General features: G+C 34.2%; 1 protein-coding gene and 1 long non-coding RNA gene across 5 annotated transcripts in view; both read right to left on the reverse strand.

Moving 5' to 3' along the window:
- The window catches only part of LOC146406061 (uncharacterized), a 171,314-nt gene that overhangs the window by 122,796 nt on the left and 35,998 nt on the right, over positions 1-12,520 (reverse strand). The gene's annotated exons all lie outside the window — the stretch shown is intronic.
- On the reverse strand, positions 3,014-11,045 carry LOC146406063 (uncharacterized). The gene is made up of 2 exons (XR_014805020.1): positions 7,562-11,045; positions 3,014-7,240 (listed from the first exon to the last, which is right to left on the reverse strand). It is a non-coding gene; the product is annotated as an uncharacterized LOC146406063 (long non-coding RNA).

Consider the following 12,520-nt stretch of genomic DNA (forward strand, 5'->3'; position numbering starts at 1 on the left):
TCTAAACATGTCAAAATTCATCTTTCCAAATAACACTTTGTAATAACTCTAGTGAAATAAAGAGGCAGAGTGCCTAGAATCAAAAGAACAATATTCAAAATCTACATTTGTCACTTATTACCTAGATGACTATGGACAATTTAGTTTTTTCCACGGAAAAACTACAGGTAGAAATAAAAATACCTTTGTCCCGAGTTGGTTAGGCTATATTTTCAAGAGCTACAGTATTTGAATACTACAAAATAATGTAAGGTGTTACGATCATCAACATCATATGGAAAAGACCAGTAACTCAGGGCAGCTACTTCCAGGTGGCCATTATACCAAGACTTTAAAGCTTGTATCATTCAGAAGGTTTTAAGATTCCAAAATAATAGGACTCTAGCCCTAGGTTTATGATGAGACAATACCTTGTCCAACCTAATGACAGCAAAGCTCAACATCTCCTGGGGCTTAATGACACTTTAATGCCAGATGTCCACTGAGGCCAAAAGCATGTACTGAACTTTCTTGATGAGTTTGCCTCCATTTTTTATGAGGTAAGTGCATCATTTGCTGCTTAGGTAGCATAGTTTTGTCATGCCATTTAACTCTATTTTTCTCAAGAAAATCTTCATATTCTACTGTTTCAGTTTCCTGTGACCTCAGTTAAAACTGCAAATAGAATTCATTTTCATAATTTTTTATCATAAAATATGGATATCTATAGGAGGTTTTCTTCTAAGGTAAAAGAACATTTTAAAATGAATAAAACTACCATCTTTACAACACTTGCCTAGTATAATTTCTCTCACGACAATTAATTACAGATTTCAAAAACTAGATTAGATAGTGCAATAGTTCCCCACTTAATCTCTCCATCAGAAGATTACTACTATTTCTCTTTTAACTGGAAATTTGTACCTTTTGACTATCTACATCCAATTCCCTCCCCCTATTCCCTATCTCTGGTAACTACAAATATGATCTTTTTCTAAGAGTTTGTTCATTTAAGTATAATTGACCGAAAACATTGTGTTTGTTCCTGTAGCACAACATGGTGATTCTAAATTTTTATACATTTCATAATGATAATCTAGTTACTCTCTGTCACCATACAAAGATATTACATTATTATTGACTATATTCCCTACACTGTACAAATTGTTGCATTCATCTCTGAATTCAAACGAGTTTTTTATTAAAAAGAAATATAAAGTGAACATATCTCAATTATTTTAACAAAGTAAAATGTATATTTTGGCTTAAAGAAAGTAACAAAAGTAGTCACATATATGAATACAATACAGTTAGTGGTAGAAGAAAATATTTTCCAAAAGCACACACACACAGGAATTGGCACTTGAAGAATTTCCCTATTATATCCATACTTGTCTGAATTGGACTCAGCACTGTGATAATGCAAATGACTAAAGATAACTTAAGCGCCTGGCATCTTAAATTTCAGTGCAACACAAAACTCAGCTTTAATGAAAGAGAGAGAGAAAGAAAGAAAGACTGAAAGACAGACAGAAAGAAAGGAAGGAAGGAAAAGGACTTTCAATGAGATCAAATAATCATTTTGTCACAACATTTTAGTTGGCTGAGTTCCCAGTGGAGTAATGCCAAATACTGCAACAAAGAGACTAATTCTGTGGAAGATAATAATTCTACAATGACTTTAAAATATTTAAAGGTTGATACTACATTTTCAAAGAAATGGCTTTTCTAAATCAAGCATTTCCTCAGAATAAATTCATATATCTACAATGGGAAACATACTTGTTTTACTAACTCTCAGAAGTTAGCTTTTTTTTTTTTTTTTTTTGGCCCTCCTCATCCATACTTGAGAGGGAATATTTAAGAGAGTATTCATATTAGTTTGTTAAATCCTAAGGATAGCACGAAGATATTCTGGTGATCTTAAAATCTCTTTTTCTTCTCCTAGCTTTCCAGAGCCCCATGCTCATTCCAGCTTGAGGGGAAAATAGCAATGCCCATACAGCCCAAATCCAGTCTGTTGGTTTAGTTAGAAATCAGCAAGTGCAAAACAACAGGGATTCTATATTAAATTGTATTTATATTGGTGTAGTCGTATTTTTAAGAGTACCATGTCCAACTATGAAATAGAAAAACAGTACATTAGGTCAAGCAGAGGATGCTCATCTCTGTGCAATTAGTTTCAGCACAGGCTCTTATCACAGACTTGGATAATTATTTTTTTGTTTTTCTAACATATGATGGTCACATTATTGTGTGTATTTTGGCCCTGCTACAGTCCAAATTGACTCATAATAAGGACAATATACTGGAAAACTATTTAATGATGTGGTTGTTTCCATCACCAAGACACATTTTAAACCTATGAAATAGCTCATGGATGTTGCTAATTAGTTTGCAGTTCTGAAATAAATATCATTACTTTCACTATGTCCATTTATCAGTAGGATACAAGTTTCAAATGAGGTAACAACTATTAACTCCTTCAGTTGCCTGAATAAAATGACAATAGCATTAATTGTTCTTTTTTTGTTTTGCTTTTTAGGACCACACATGGGGCATATGGAAGTTTCCAGGCTAGGGATCAAATAGGAACTGCAGCTGTGGACCTATACCACAGCCACAGCAATGCTGGATCCAAGCCATGTCTGCGACCTACACCAAATATCACTGCAATGCCAGATCCTTAACCCACTGAGCAAGGCCAGGGGATCAAACCCACATCCACATGGATACTAGTTGGGATTGTTACTGCTGAGCCACAGCAGGAACTCCAGCATTAATTGTTCTAAATTAAAAGCTAAATGAATATAATAACCTCCAAGGTGGAATACCTAAACAAGAGACAACTTCTGCTTGGTACTCTCTGATGAAAATTCAATGATTTTCTCCATGTCCAAGAAATTGTTAGTTAATAGTCCCCCATCATATTCTCCTTCAATCAGTATCCATCTGCTGGCACATGAAAATTTTAGAAACATTTTATCTACAGGGTGCTCAACATGAAGTTAACACTCCATTTTAATCAGACTTCTTTTTGGGGAAATATACTTTCATATCAATCACAAATCTATGCTTTATCTTTCTATTGGAGACCAGTATAAAAACACACACTTGGTAACTGTATCTCAATTGGCTTTTTTGCAATACATACTCCAGCCTATAAATTTCAGGGATTCAGATTCCATGTACAGGTTTTTTTTTTTTTTTTTTTTTTTTTTAGATATTTTAGACCACACAGGTTCTAAAAATAGGTTACAAAGAAGTGTTTTTGACAGACTGTGACTTAGTTTAACAGTTCTACAAAGCAGAATAATACTTAATTCCCCCTCATATTTTAAAATTACTCATATTTAAGGATCCACTCTGTTTTATAAAAGCTATCAGATAACCACCTATTCACAGTCATTTAATTTAGAGATTGTATTCATGCCACATTTTGTTACTGTAACAACAATGGAGCTATCTCTATGTGGTGGTTTTGGAGTAATCATTAAGTTTCAATGTAAATCATGCAGTTGGCATGGGGGTGTTATTTTAACATCTTTCTTATTATTTATTGATTTCCTGCTATTCTAGACTCTTCTTCAATCTCTCTGCATGCACAACTATTTAATCTTATATCTGCTATAGTTTTTCAAAATGTATATTATTGTATTTTAACTCTCATAAAGACTTTTGTGTTTTGTACCTAATTCTCTTTCTTAGCCTTTTCACTAAGCGCTATGATTTTAAGATCTATTCTTCTTGTTGTGTGGAATTCAAATCAATTGGATCTAACTATAGCAAAATTGCCATGAATCAAGTACATTTTACTTATTCACTCCCTTGAAATGGAGATCCAAAATGCTTCCAACCATTCATTTCCACAGTTAACTTACTGAAAGGACCATATATATACATAAACACATATGGATCTGTATAAAAATTACTCCAGGACTTATATTCAGGAAGATAATTGATGACTAAGCAATAGCACACTTTTTTCAAAAAAGGCTACACCAGTCTACAGTCTCACTAGAGAATTCCCAAATCCCACATAGCCACCAACACTTTTCACTTTGTGTTAGGCTGAGAGAGGTATAGTGAATCACAAGGTTGTTTTAATTTGCAGTTATATGATTATAATAACTTTAAGATCTTTTCATATATTAGTGAAATTTGAGGTTTACTTTTCTGGTCATTACTTTTTCAAAATCATTTGCTCATTTTCTATTTTGGACGCTTTCTTCATTTTAGTAATCACTTGTATATTCAAGATACAAAACGTAATGTTATGTTGTATATAATAATAATGTTATGTTTTGTTAGGACAGTGTCTTCTACATTCTATGATCTGTGCTCTTTTTTGCTTCATGAAAATCCTCAATTTTACATAATTCCAATGGTTAAAGTTTTCCTTTATGATGTGATTTTGAAGATGGTCTAGTAGTTCCCTATGCGCTGGTATATTGCAAATATAGATCTGTAAGCTATCTAGAGTCTACCTTTCCATGAGTAATTTTGCCTATAATATACAGTGAATACAAATGTGGACTTGTATAAAAGTGGGAATACAACATTAAGAAAGTGACTGACGAGAAACTATATTCATGTTGGAAAAATAAGTTGGTAAGAGAGTTATTTTTAACAATTTCACCTTCTAAAGTAAGTTTATTTTCAGAGTTTTGCAGATGTAGTCTAAAACAAACACAAGGATGAAGACACTATGCAAAGAACTATATATGAATTCAAAAAAATTTCAACCAGTATTGTGGTGACAATATTCCAGAGAAAGCTGACTCGTCTAGAGTGACATCTATACTTCTTGGTATGAACAAGGAATTCAAACTCTATACTTTCCCCGTCCACTATGCTTTCCTACCTCACTCCTTCTTTTAATTGTCATATACACTTAACATGAATGAGAAATTAATAACACCATACATAATTTTTCTATGACAATTTGCTTTTTAAGCATTTTTCCTAATAGTGAAAAAAAAATAGACTTTAAGGAAATATTAAACCCAAACAAATAGACTGCTAGATGTTTCTCCAGCAGAGGTGAATCTATTTGGGATGAGCAGAGAATTGCAATTCAGGGTCTATAATCCTATTGAGCTATATGCCAGTCCACCACATATTAAGGGAAAGAGAACCCTTTGATAAAAAGGAAAGGAAGCTGGAGACAACAGTAACACAGAGTCCATGGTTTTCCATTGGCTGAGTTCCTGCCAGGAAAAAAGAGGAGTGAGTCTTCCTCCTTCCTGTTGGGCTCTGCCATCATCGCAGGGCATGAGAGCTCCCCCTGCTGGTCTCCAGACTCTAATTTAGGTTTCCGTTTATTAATTTTTTTATGAGTATCATACCTAAGTCAATAATGGGTGAGTATCGGTTTATCTCTTACAAGAGTTAAATGTTTCATCATATCAAATTATCAAAACTGATACTTAAAAATAATTTAAATTGCTTCAAAATAAAAGGATATATTATCAGGCAGCTTTTACTATATGTACAACAATAAAATCTCAATAGCATACAAAAGCAAACATTTATTTCTCGTACATATGATCTATTTTAAACTGTGATTCCAGATAGATTGATTCTCACTGCTTATTCATCTCTCTTCCATTTAATATGTTTTCATTCAGAAGCCTGGGATGAAGCAGACAGCAACTACCCAAGGGACGTTCCTCTCATGGTAATGGCAGAAAACGAGATACAAGCCCCACTCTGAAATCATGTTCCAAACTTTATTTGCATCATGCCTGCTATAATCCACAAGTCACAGCAAATTACTTGGCCAAACTCAGGCTTGAGGGGTATATTCAGCCTGTCATGAGACCAAAAGCACACATGGCCAAATCCAACATATATTGAGACAGGAAGTACATTCCACTCAAAGGAGGAGTAGCAGGAGTCAGTGTATTCTGAACACTAATCCCAACTACCTTGAATTTTTTTTTAATTAAAGTAGAGTTGATATGCAATACTACATAAGTTGCAGGTGCTCAACATAGTGATTCACGATTTTTAAAGGTTAAATTCCACTTACGGTTACTACAAAAACTGGCTATATTTCCTCTGTCATAGAATACATACTTGCTACTTATTTATTTTATAACTATTACAGATATTTTTAAAACAAGTGATCAGAGATATCATTCTTACCTACCTTATTAAGCATGGAAAAAGAAAGCACATATTCATCTCTGAGAATACACAAGGTTCGCAACTGGGTTTTCTTGAAAGGGGGACACACCCATAGTATGCGGAAGTTCTGGGGCCAGGGATCTCATCAATGCCACAGCAGTGACCCTAGCCACAGCAATAACAATGCCAGATCCTTAACCTGTGGTTCCACCAGTTCTGGAGGCTGAAAGACTGAGATTATTACCCAGCAGAATCAGGATCTGGTGAGAGCATTCAACCTGGCTTGGAAATGCTCGCTTTCTCTGTGTCCCCACAGGAAGGAGAGGAAGCAAGCTGTAGTCTCTATCTGTTCTGGTAAGGACACTAATCCCATCATGAGGGTACCAAAATCATGACCCCATCTAAACCTAATTACCTCCCAAAAACCTCTACCTCCAAATACCATGACTTTGCCTTTGGACTTGGAAATATCAACACAAACACACAATTCTCCCAGCTCTGATCACTGAAAGGGCCTAGAAGCAATGATATCTCAGTCACAATGCACATTTCCAGTGCCTGTATTTGGCTTACTAAATGTCCTTCATCAAAAAGAAGGAGAGGAGGAAGGATTACTGGAGAAGTGGAAGATTACATAAAATATGAACAGTGAAAGGAAAGGAAAGCTCAGAATCCTATTGGTATCCTGAGAGTAAGAGGGTATAACATAAGACAGAAGTGAGCTGGAAAGAATTTCCATCTGGAGCACTTAGAACATCAAAAATAATAATGAGAGTAATGAAGTATCACACACTGAATGTATGTGTATGTTAACTGAGTCATTAGTGATACTCAAAAATACAATGGAGGAGTAATGGGGAAGCTGTTTTGCACAGAAGAATGATAAACAACAATTGTAGCAGCGATGACAGATTAAAAATTACCTTTAGAAACAACTAAAATAATAAATGATATAAAAAGGAATCATTAGTTGATACTAAAACCATTAAATGAATGATTGAGAATAGGATATTCATATAGTCTCGAGGACTTCATAGTAATATATTATTTATTAATTAAAAAGAGAAAAGGATAACTTAGCAATGGAAAAACCTGTCAGACACCTCAATCAAGTCTTCAAAATTAAAGACTTCCGGAGTTCCCGTCGTGGCGCAGTGGTTAACGAATCCGACTAGGAACCATGAGGTTGCGGGTTCGGTCCCTGCCCTTGCTCAGTGGGTTAACGATCCGGCGTTGCCGTGAGCTGTGGTGTAGGTTGCAGATGCGGCTCGGATCCCGCGTTGCTGTGGCTCTGGCGTAGGCCGGTGGCTACAGCTCTGATTCAACCCCTAGCCTGGGAACCTCCATATGCCGCAGGAGCGGCCCAAGAAATAGCAACAACAACAACAAAAAAAAAGACAAAAAAAAAAAAAAAAAAAAAAAAAAAAAACAAACAAACAAAATTAAAGACTTCCAATATTAAATACACAGACACTGTGTGCCTCTTGCTATGATATGCTGAAAAGGACAGATGACTTATTTAATGTTTTTTCCAAAACAGTATTTAATTCAAATGTCATAATAAGGTATTCAGCAAACAAATTCAAACTGAGGGACATTCTATAAAACAACTGGCCTGTTATGTTTTTGTCTTTGTTGTAAATGTCAACATTATGAAAGGCACAAAAGAACAGGAGTGGCTCTTCTAGATAAAAGGAGACTTTACAGCTAAAGGCAATGCTTCAAATTTCATTGGACTCTGGAGATTTTTTAAAGTTGATGGAATATTATTAGAAAAAATGGAGTTCCTGCCGTAGTGCACTGGATTAAGAATCAGATTGCGGTGGCTAAGGCCACTGCGGAGGCACAAGTTCAATCCCTGGACCAGCACAGTGGATTAAAGGACCCTGCATTGCTGCAGTCCCTAGCTGGGGAAATTCCAAATACTGTATATAGAGCCATTTAAAAAAAAAGAGTATTATGAAATAAATGAAATAAGATACAAAATTAATATGCAGAAATACACTGCATTTCTATACACCAATGATAAAAGATCAGAAAGAGAAATTAAAAAACAATCTCATTTACCATCAAATCAAAAAGAATAAAGTACCTACAAATAAGCCCACTTAAGGAGGCATATACTTGTACTTTTAAAACTATAAGATACTGATGAAAAAAGTCAAAGATGACACAAAGAGATAAAAAGATATATGATATTCTTAGATTGGAAGAATCAATATTGTCAAATGACTATACTATCCAAGGCAATTTATAGATTCAGTGCAATCCCTATCAAATTACAATGGCATTTCTTACAGAATTAGAAACAAAAAAAAATCAAATTTCTATGGAAACACAGGAGACACCAAATAGTCAAAACAATCTTCAAAAAGAAAAACAGAGCTGGAGGAATAAGGCCTCTTGACTTTAGACTATATTACAAAACCACAGTAATCAAAATAGTTTGGAACTGGAGCAAAAACATATATATACATCAATGGAATAGGGTAGAAAGCCCAGAAATAAACCAACACACCTATGGCCAACTAATCTATAGTAAAGGAGGCAAGAACACACAATGGAGAAAAGATAGTCTCTTCAATAAACGGTACTGGGAAAACTGGAGGACTACATGGAAAAGAATGAGATTAGAAAAGTCCCTAACACCATACACAAAAATTAACTCAAAATGGATTAAAGACCTAAATGTAAGACCAGATACTATACCACTCTTAGAGGAAAACACAGGCAGAACACGCTTTGACATAAACTGCAGCAATATCCTTTTAGATCCACCTCCTAGAGTAATGGAAATAAGGAAAAAAATAAACAAATGGGATCTAATCAAACTTATAAGCTTTTGTACAGCAAAGGAAACCATAAACTAAATGAAAAAAATATATATGTAACCTACAGAATGGGAGAAAATATTTACTAATGATGCAATTGAGGAGAGATTAATCTCAAAAATATACAAAGAACTCATTCAGCTCAATATAAACAAATAACCCAATCAAAAAACTGTCAACAGATCTAAATAAATATTTCTCCAAAAAAGACATACAGATGGCCAACAGGCACATGAAAAGATGCTTATCACTAATTATTAGAGAAATGCAAATCAAACTACAAAGAGATATTACCTCACACTGGTCAGAATGGCCATTATAAAATGTCTACAAACAATAAATGCTAGACGAGGTGTGGAGAAAAGGGAATCCTCCTACACCATCGGTGGAAATGTAAATTTGTACAGCCGTTATGGATACACTATGGAGGTTCCTTAAAAAACTAAAAAACAGAGCTACCCTGTGATCTTGCAATCCTACTCCTGGTCACATATCTGGAGAAAACCATAATTCAAAAAGATACATACACTACACTATTCATTGCAGCACTATTTACCACAACTGAGAAATGAAAGTAACCTAAATGTCCATCAACAGATGCTTGGGTAAAGAAGATGTGGTATATCTATACACACACCATGGGCATACACACAATGGAGATATTACTCAGGTATAAAAGTGAATAAAATAAAGCCATTTGCAGCAACATGGATGGACCTAGGTATTATCAGTAAATCAAAGAGAAAGATAAGTATCATATGATATTGCTTGTATGTGGAATCTAAAATACACACACACAAACACATACGAATGAACTAATTTACAAAATAGAAACAGACTCATAGACATAGAAAACAAACCCATTGTTATCAAGGGGAAAGGGGGTGGTGGAGGGTTACTTAGAAGTTTGGGATTAACATATATACAGTACTATATGTAAAATAGATAACCAACAAGGATTGACTGTGTAGCATAGGGAACTCAATGTTTTGTAATAACCTATAAAGAAAAAGATTCTGAAAAAAAGTACATATACATACACACACACACACACACACACACATGCTTGCGTATAGGTGTGTGTCTATATAAAACTGAATAACTACGCTATATGCTTGAAACTAACATATTGTAAATCAACTATACTTCAATTTCTAAAAATCTGAAAATCAAAAAAGAAAAATGAAAACATTTCAAAATAAATTTTATGTTAGATTATTGTGTCAATGTTAAATATTTCTTCCAGTTATGGTGTTAGATTTATATGACTACACTTCATACCATTACTAAGTATTATATATTAAATATAATGCAAGGTTTATGAGTTATAAAGATCTTGGCCATATCTGAATGTGATGAGTAAATAGGCATTTATTCAGAGCCTATTATATACCAAGTCAACAATTGCCACAAAGCATGTGACAGTCCCTGTGTTTTACAATTAAGAAATTAACTAGTTAGGAAAAACAACAATGTAGATAATATGAGTCCCCAAAATGTTGAATTCCATGGTATAGACCACTGCTTCTTTAATACTTTATATTTCTATGAAGTACCAAGGATCTTTTTAAAAGGTAGGCTCTGAATTGATAGAGCCAGTGTAGGGCCTGAGAATCTGCACTTCTAATAAACTCTGGCCCTTGGATCATAATTTAAGTATGGGGTGTAGACTATAAGAGCTATAGAAAAAAAGAATATTTTAAGAATCAGCAATCACAGAAGGCTTTGGGGAGAAAATGAATCTTGATACTTTATCTCTTTTTCAAAAATAAAGTGGAAAGGGGTAAGGTAGGAAGGTATTTATAATAGCACTATTCATTTATTCATTCATTATCTTGTATATCTTCTCAGGATTCAGCATGTAAAAGACTCTGTGTGCAGTGTTGAAGGCAGTGTATGAATTCATTTCAGCACAGTGTCTTGTGTAGAGGAGGAGCTCAGTGAATGCATTTATTAAACTCAATTTAATTTATAGCTAGGAAATAACCATAAAGAAAGAATTGGAGAGAAATTATCATAATGCAGTTGTGGGCTGATAAAATAAATAGTCTGACTCAAGAGAAACAGAACTTCACCTGGGAGGATAGGATGAAGAAAGATTACGAACATCTTAAAGGAGTAGCAGAGAAGTGTATTTTGGTATAGTTAAACTTTTCTGAATTAAGACATAACATTCTAAAAATAATCTTTGGGAAGAGTTTGGCAGCAAAAGATCTTAACTGGAGGGTGTAAAGTGGAGGCTAGTTGGAGGTTATTGCATAATCTAGAACCATAATGCACCTCTCCCAATTTATCATTCTCCTGGCTTCAAGCAGTTCCTTTGCCGTTTTCTTTTTTGTCTTTATCAGAGGTTGGGTGACTGGGTTATTCTAATTCCAGGACACTAGGTCACGGGTAAAGGTGAGACTCTGGTCATTCTTTCCTTTACTCAGGTCAAAGATTTTATATTCACAAGTGATTTTTTCTTTTTTAAAAATTCTATTATAGTTGGTTTACATTGTTCTCTCCATTTCTGCTATATAGCAGAGTGATCTGGTCATACATCTATACACACTTTCTTTCTCATATTATCTTTCTTAATGTTTTACAAAATTTTTGAATGCTTTTAAAGGAATTTGGAGTTCCCCTTGTGGCTAGTGGGTTAAGAACACAACATAGTATTTGTGAGGTTGCAGGTTCAATCTCTGGCCTCACTTAATGGGTTATGGATCTGGCATAGGTCACATATGCAGCTTAGATCCCACATTGCTGTGGCTGTAGTGTAGGCTGGCAGCTGCAGCTCCAATTTGACCCCTATCCCGGGAATTCCAAATGCCACAGGTGCGGCTGTAAAAAGAAAAATGAATGAATGAATAAAATAACTTGGTATCAAAGATAATAATCAGGTTCTTTCTTGAATCGTTGACAAATTTCAGTCAGACAATTAACATTAGCTTGTTAGGTACAAACATTTAAACCCTCTGTATATTATACTTACTCTTGTTAGTATACGCTATTCACATATATATTGTGAATAATTTCTCCCTATCCATAGTTTGCATTTTCATTTCTTTATGCTATCTCTTGATAAACAAAATTTATTAATTATTAAGAATAATTTATCCACTTTTTCATTTATACCTAATAAACTGTTAAAATTTGTCTGGAAATTTTGGAACATAAAAAAGTTAAATCTGAATTACCAGATGAAATCATATCACATGATTTATATATATATAAATCATAAAGTTAAACAAGTTAAACATTAATTCTTTCAAGAGATTTCAGAATATATAAATATATAGAGGTGGAAAATGTGGCATTTAGACATCTGTTAGGAACCATGAATAGTGCTAGAAGTATATGATAAGGACTATTAGTTATCTGTGATGATGTAATAAATTACCAGAAATTTGGTGATTTTAAAAAACACAGTCTCAAGAGAAGAATCAAGATGGCAGAGGAGTAAGATGTCACGCTCACTTTCTCCCACAAATACATCAAAAAAAAAAAAAAACCTACATGTAAAACAATTTTCACAGAACATCTACTGAATGCTGGCAGAAGAATTTAAACCTCCAAAAAGGGCAAGAAACTCT

The sequence above is a fragment of the Sus scrofa genome, chromosome 1 (genome assembly GCF_054392235.1).
Source record: "Sus scrofa isolate SSC_HxYL_T2T_F1_AM1 chromosome 1, Sscrofa_HxYL_maternal_Yorkshire_Landrace_v2.0, whole genome shotgun sequence".
Taxonomy (NCBI): Eukaryota; Metazoa; Chordata; class Mammalia; order Artiodactyla; family Suidae; genus Sus; species Sus scrofa.